Below are 7,587 nucleotides of genomic sequence, written 5' to 3'. Positions count from 1 at the left end.
CCGTTGGAGGACTTCCGGACCTCCGATTCCAATTCCGTAAAAAGCTACACGTTCGGAAAATCACAACTCACCCAAATATAGATTCAATTACAGCTTTAACATAACTTATTCATCACAATTTTTCAGCACTCATCATCCCAATTAGGGTCAATTCAACGGTTTATTACTACCCATTACATGTTAACCCATAATACCCATTAAGCGACGATAAACCCCCCTTACCTGAGTTAATCCGGCAAATCCTTTAGCTTCAAGCTTTTCCCTTCTTCAACCCTCGTTCTCTTGCTCTTCCTCCTTGCCCTTTTCTCACTTTCTGTCGCTTCTCTGGTTTTCACGTGAAAAAAAACCCTTTTTACCAAATGGAACTCTTTATATATATTCCAACTTATTATTCCAATAATAATAATTCCAATAATAATATTCCAATAATTTAATTAAATTAATAAATATATTATTAACTTAAATTAAATAATTATCTTATTTTATCGGGGTGTTACACATCTCTCTCTCAGAAAGTTCCTCAAATTTTTGTCTCTGAGCTCTCCCTCTGAATTTGATACCCATGCGGTCAATATGTGCCATCAGGTTAGAGTTAACTAAAGAAAAGAAAAACAAGAGTTTTAGTCAGGATTTGGCCAAATGCCGAAAGAAGAAAAGAAGAAAAATTTAATTAAAATAAAGAATACGGAGAATGAAAACTAAATAAAATTAAAAAGAGAATAATCAAAGAAGAAATAAAAATAAAAATTTTGTGGGTTGTCTCCCACGAAGCGCTTTGTTTAATGTCGCAAGCTCGACATAAAACTATTAAATGTTAATCTATAAATTCTGGAGGCATTACGTCTAAGTGCAGAACTTGCGAGTCTTCATTGTTCTCAGCATAATGATAATGTTTTAGACGTTGCCCGTTTACGATAAATGGTTCAATAGATTTTCCTTTAATTTCCACAGCTCCACTGGGAAAGACATTGGTGATTTGGAAAGGGCCTACCCATCTGGATCGTAGTTTTCCTGGGAATAACTTAAGTCTAGAGTTGAACAAAAGGACTACATCGCCTTGTTTGAAGGTTTTTCTTGATATACGTTTATCATGCCATTTTTTCGTTCTTTCCTTGTAGATTCTGGCATTTTCGTAGGCATCTTGTCTAAGTTCCTCTAATTCGTTTATGTCAAGAATTCGCTTTTCACCGGCGGCCTTATAGTTTAAATTTAAATTTTTAATAGCCCAATAGGCCTTATGTTCTAATTCTACTGGGAGGTGGCAAGATTTTCCATAAATAAGCTTAAATGGGGTTGTTCCTATGGGAGTTTTGTAAGCGGTTCGATAAGCCCATAAAGCTTCAGGTAATTTTGATGACCAGTCTTTTCTTGATGTAGCGACTGTTTTTTCCAATATCTGTTTAATTTCTCTATTAGACACTTCCATTTGTCCACTAGTTTGAGGGTGGTAAGGTGTTGCTACTCGATGTTTTACACCATACTTAAACAATAATTTTTCGAGTATCCTAGATATGAAATGCGATCCACCGTCACTGACGACTATTCTTGGGACACCAAATCTTGGAAAGATTATATTCTTAAAGAGTCTAGTTACTACTCGTGTGTCGTTTGTTGGAGAAGCTATAGCTTCAATCTATTTTGATACATAGTCAACCGCTACGAGTATGTACTTGTTACCGAAAGAAGGTGGAAAAGGTCCCATGAAATCTATTCCCCACACGTCGAAAATCTCTACTTCCAAAATGCCTTTTTGTGGCATTTCGTCACGTCTAGATATGTTTCTTGTGCGTTGACACCTATCGCATTTCTTGACAGCAGTATGTACATCTTTCCATATGTTTGGCCAATAAAGACCGGCTTGTAAGATCTTAGAGCAGGTCTTGGATGTACTTGCATGTCCACCATAAGGAGCGGAATGACAATGTTGGATTATACTTTCTACCTCTTCTTCAGGTATGCAGCGACGGAAAATACCATCGGGTCCTCTTTTGAAAAGTAAAGGGTCGTCCCAATAATAATGTTTTATGTCATGGAAGAATCGTTTCTTTTGTTGGTAGGATAAATCAAGTGGAACTATTCCGGCGGCTAAATAATTGACGAAATCAGCATACCATGGTGTAACGCATATAGCTAAGGTGGTCTCAACTTGTTCATCATCTCTACTTTCTTCCAAAGTAGCTATAAGTTTATCGTACGAGAAATCATCGTTGATCGATGTTCTTTCCGGTTCCAGGTTTTCAAGTCTAGAGAGGTGATCTGCTACTACGTTTTCAGTTCCTTTTTTATCTTTGATTTCTAAATCAAATTCTTGTAGCAACAAAACCCACCTTAGGAGTCTAGGTTTATCGTCCTTTTTTGTTAAAAGGTACTTAATGGCAGCGTGATCAGTGTAAACGATTATTTTAGCTCCGACCAAGTAGGAACGAAATTTATCTAGTGCAAATACTACTGCTAAAAGTTCTTTCTCGGTCGTGGCGTAATTCATTTGCGCTTCATCTAGAGTTCTACTCGCATAATATATGACGTGAAGTTTTTTATCCTTTCGTTGTCCTAAAACAGCGCCTACGGCGTAGTCACTTGCGTCACACATTATTTCGAATGGTTCATTCCAATCCGGGGTCTGCATTATGGGTGCGGAGATCAATGCTTGTTTAAGTGTTTGAAATGCTTCTAAGCATTTGTTGTCGAAGATGAATTCAGCATCTTTCATTAATAGTCCGGTTAAAGGTTTAGTTATTTTAGAGAAATCTTTAATGAATCGTCGGTAAAAACCGGCATGTCCTAAGAAGCTTCGTATTTCTCTCACAGTTTTCGGAGGTTGAAGGTTTTCGATTACCTCTATTTTGGCTTTGTCTACTTCAATTCCTCTATTTGATATAATGTGTCCTAAAACAATTCCTTCTTGTACCATAAAGTGACATTTTTCTCAATTAAGTACTAGGTTTACTTTTACACATCGTTCTAGAACTCTTTCTAGGTTTTCAAGACATTCTTCGAAACTTTGTCCGCATACGGAAAAGTCATCCATAAAGACTTCCATGATGTTTTCGAGAAAATCGGCGAATATTGCCATCATGCACCTTTGGAAGGTTGCAGGAGCATTGCACAAGCCAAACGGCATTCGTCGATAAGCGAAGGTACCAAAAGGACATGTGAACGTTGTTTTTTCTTGGTCATCAGGATGAATTGGTATTTGAAAGAAGCCTGAGTAACCGTCTAGATAGCAAAAATGAGAATGCTTGGCTAATCGTTCTAACATCTGGTCTATGAATGGTAAAGGAAAATGATCTTTTCGGGTTGCTTTGTTTAGCTTTCTATAATCAATGCACATTCTCCATCCCGATTCAATTCGTTTGGTTATAGTTTCTCCTTTTTTATTTTCGATCACTGTTATACCTCCTTTCTTCGGTACTACGTGTACAGGACTAACCCATTTGCTATCGTATATAGGATATATGATACCTGCCTCTAATAACTTCGTTACTTCCTTCTTCACTACCTCACTCAGGATCGGGTTTAGTCTTCTCTGATGTTCCCTAGAAGTTTTACAGTCTTCTTCTAGCATGATGCGGTGCATACAAATAGAAGGACTTATCCCTTTGAGATCGGTGATGTTGTATCCTAGCGCGGTTGGATATTTTCTTAAGATATGTAGGAGATTTTCGGTTTCGAGTTTTCTTAGGTCTGCATTGACTATTACGGGTCGTAAAAGTTCTAAGTCTAGGAATTCATATCTCAGATTTTTGGGAAGTGTTTTCAGGTCGAGGGTTGGTTTCTTAAGGCATTGCGTAGGATTTGACGTTATTGCTAAACATTGATTCAGTCTGTCTTCTACACGTTAGTCGGGCAAATCGTCATTTTCTAATTCTGTTTCTTTTATGCATTCATCGATGATATCCATGAAGTAACATGTGTCTTCTATTGCAGGTGCTTTCAAAAATTTGGAAAGAATAAACTCAATTTTCTCTTCTCCTACTTCGAAAGTGAGACGTCCTCGTTTTACATCTATGATAGCACCGGCGGTTGCTAAGAAGGGTCTTCCCAGTATAATGGGGGTAACTTCATCTTCTCTTATGTCCATAATTATAAAGTCGGTGGGAATGTAGAATTGACCTATGCGCACGGGAACGTTTTCAAGAATTCCTACGGGATATCTAACGGAACGATCTGCTAATTGTACAGACATTTTAGTTGGTCTTAATTCTCCCATTTCAAGTCTCTTGCATATGGACAAGGGCATAACACTAATACCGGCTCCTAAATCGCATAAAGCTTTGTCTATGACAAATTTTCCTATATGACAGGGTATAGAGAAACTACCAGGGTCCTTAAGTTTAGGAGGCATATTCTGGATTATTGCGCTACACTCAGCAGTGAGTGTAACGGTTTCGCTCTCTTCAAGTTTCCTTTTATTAGATAGAATTTCTTTTAAGAATTTAGCATATGAAGGCATCTGTGTAATAGCTTCTGTAAAAGGAATGGTGATGTTTAATTGTATCAGTAGGTCAACAAATTTTTTAAATTGGCCTGCGTCTTTGGTTTTAATTAGCCTCTGAGGATAAGGGATAGGTGGTTTGTAAGGTGGCGGAGGTACATAAGGTTCTTTGTTTTCTACGGTTTCCTTATTACACTCTTTCTTTTCCTTAGGTTTACTTTCTTCCTCAGTTGACTTTTTAGAGTTTTGGTTATCAATCCTTGGGTCAGACGGTCCTTCCACCTATGTTCCCCTTCTCAATATAATTGCATGAGCGTGGCTTTTCGGGTTAGGTTGGGGCTGTCCAGGAAAGGTACCAGTTGGGGCAGCAGTAGGCGCTTGTTGTTGAGCTACTTGCGAGATTTGTGTTTCCAGCATTTTGTTATGGGTAGCCAGGGCATCTACTTTACTTGCTAGTTGTTTAATTTGTTCGTTAGTGTGTACATTCTGGTTTAAGAAATCTTTATTGGTTTGCTGTCGAGAAGCTATGAAGTTTTCCATCAAGATTTCCAAATTGGATTTTCTAGGAACGTTATTGTTAGGTGTAGATGGGGTCGGCTTTTGATATCCAGGAGGTATGGCTGGGGCTTGACTGGGAACTTGACCTGGTGCGTATAAAGCATTGTTACTCTTGTATGAAAAATTAGGATGGTTCTTCCAGTTTGAGTTATAGGTATGCGAGTAAGGATTTCCTTGAGCATAGTTCACCTGCTCTGCTTGGATTCCCGTTAGGAGTTGACAATCTGTAGGAGTGTGACCTTGAATTCCACAAACTTCGCAATTTTGAGTTACGGCAACCACGGTGGCTGGAGGTGATACATTTAAACTTTCAATTTTCGGGGCAAGAGCTTCCACTTTTGCATTAACATGATCAAGGCTACTTATCTCGTACATGCCCCCTTTTGTTTGAGGTTTTTCTACCATTGTTCGGTCGCTTCCCCACTGATAATGGTTTTGGGCCATGCTTTCGATAAGTTGATAAGCATCAGCGTAAGGTTTATCCATGAGCGCACCACCTGCGGCGGCGTCTATGGTTAATCTTGTGTTGTACAAGAGACCATTATAGAAGGTATGAATTACTAACCAGTCCTCTAAACCATGGTGTGGGCAAAGTCTCATCATGTCTTTGTATCTTTCCCATGCTTCGAAGAGAGACTCGTTATCTTTCTATTTAAATCCATTTATTTGGGCTCTTAACATAGCTGTTTTGCTTGGAGGAAAATATCGGGCAAGAAATACTTTCTTCAACTCATTCCATGTGGTGACTGAGTTAGAAGGAAGAGACTGAAGCCATCTTCTAGCTTTATCTCTTAACGAGAAAGGAAAGAGACGAAGTCGAATTGCCTCTGAAGTGACACCATTAGCTTTAACAGTATCAGCGTATTGAACAAATACGGATAAATGAAGGTTTGGATCCTCGGTAGGATTTCCAGAAAATTGGTTCTGTTGTACTGCCTGCAACAGTGAAGGTTTAAGTTCGAAGTTGTTTGCTTCGATTGCGGGTGGAGCAATACTCGAATGCGGCTCATCTTGCGATGGAGCGGCGTAATCTCGAAGGGCACGAGCTGGTTCTGCCATATCGAGTATCGACGAAGGAAGAAGATTTTTGAGATCAGGAATTTCGATTGGAGGAAGATTGTTTGCAGCATGATACTCCCGAATTCGTCGTAAGACTCAGAGATATCGTTCAACGTCGCTGATTCGTAAGTAATACGGTTCGCCTTGTGAGCGAGTGTGTGGCATACAAATCAACGAAAGACAAAAAGGAAAAATAAAAAATGCCTTAGTCTCTACAGCGTAACAGAAGAGTTACGATATCGACTAAATAAAAGTCCCCGGCAACGGCGCCAAAAACTTGATCGCGACTTTATGAGTCTATTGGGGTATTAACTGCAAGTGCACAGCCTAATCGCGTAGTAATAAAAGATATCGATCCCACAGGGACTTAATGAATCGATATACCATTTTTCTAGGGTTACTTCGTAAAGCTAAGGCGGATGATACTTTGATGATTAGGGGAAATAGTAAAACTAAAATTGGATCTAGATTAAATATCAAATAAGCGCATATCGGTATGTAGTTCGTCGTAATTAGGGAATCAAATCTTCGTTGGTTTCTTAGTTTTAAAATAAGTCCTTTCATTAGACACTATTGATTAAAAGCCTTTTCTCAAACTCTCGCTCTGTTGAATAGACTATGATTTTACCTGAACGTACGCTCTCACTATTTAGTTAAAACTAAAATCACTTTTTGAAAACAATAGAATCTATAGAAACAATTTTTATTAAAATACTACCCGTTTAAACACCCTCGTCTCAAACTCTCGCTCTGTTGACTTAGATTATATGATTAAACTTCAATGCTTAACTCTCGTCCTCACATTTAACCTTTAAAAATACTTTTTGAAAATGATTAGAATTTAATTAACTCTAAAAATTGCTTTCGCCCTGATTTAAAGTTAATGTCCAATTTACACTGTCCAGTTAAAAGCTCAAACCGTCGTTCTATTGATTTTAACTTCTTTAGTCTTTTACTCTCGTACAAAAACATTGGTATTAACTCTGTAAATTGAGACCATAAAAAGAGTGACTATATTTTTAAATAAATTTAAACCGACTTAGTTTTGATCCCTTTATTCCGCTTACTTTACATACCGATATCTAAATTAATTAGTCGGACATGCTAAACAGGCCTAAACAATTATCATGCTTAAACACAGCCATATCAGACAAACAATATAGATAAACAACAGTGCAGAGCATATATAAATTAAAACAATAAATTAAAGAACCTGTAAAATTAATAGAAATCTTGATTGTTCTCTAACTTCGATGCTTGAACACTCGACCACAAACCGGTTGGATTTGTTCTTCACAATCTTCGATCAGACAGTAAAATAAAGGCAAAGGAATAAAATACTATGATCTAACGTAAGGTTAGATCCAGTGAAAGTTACATAATAGTTTCCGGTGTAGAAACTAGTGTGAAAGAAAATAAATTCAATGCTTTGGAAATTAACTGGAAAAGAAAAGGAAATAAAAATTGCTAAGAAAGTAGAATGCTGGAAAATTAAAGAACAAGAAAAATATTGCACGGTGCCGAAATCTGGAAAA

General features: G+C 37.7%; 1 non-coding gene across 1 annotated transcript; it reads left to right on the top strand.

The window, feature by feature from the left end:
- The first annotated feature begins 5,567 nt into the window (after positions 1-5,567).
- LOC127124125 (small nucleolar RNA R71) lies at positions 5,568-5,674 on the top strand. The gene has a single exon (XR_007803761.1). It is a non-coding gene; the product is annotated as a small nucleolar RNA R71 (small nucleolar RNA).
- Positions 5,675-7,587: the final 1,913 nt, after the last annotated feature.

The sequence above is a fragment of the Lathyrus oleraceus genome, chromosome 2, assembly GCF_024323335.1.
Source record: "Lathyrus oleraceus cultivar Zhongwan6 chromosome 2, CAAS_Psat_ZW6_1.0, whole genome shotgun sequence".
NCBI classification, from domain to species: Eukaryota; Viridiplantae; Streptophyta; class Magnoliopsida; order Fabales; family Fabaceae; genus Lathyrus; species Lathyrus oleraceus.
The sequence above is the reverse complement of the archived record's forward strand: the minus strand, read 5'-3'. Positions and strand labels throughout refer to the sequence as shown.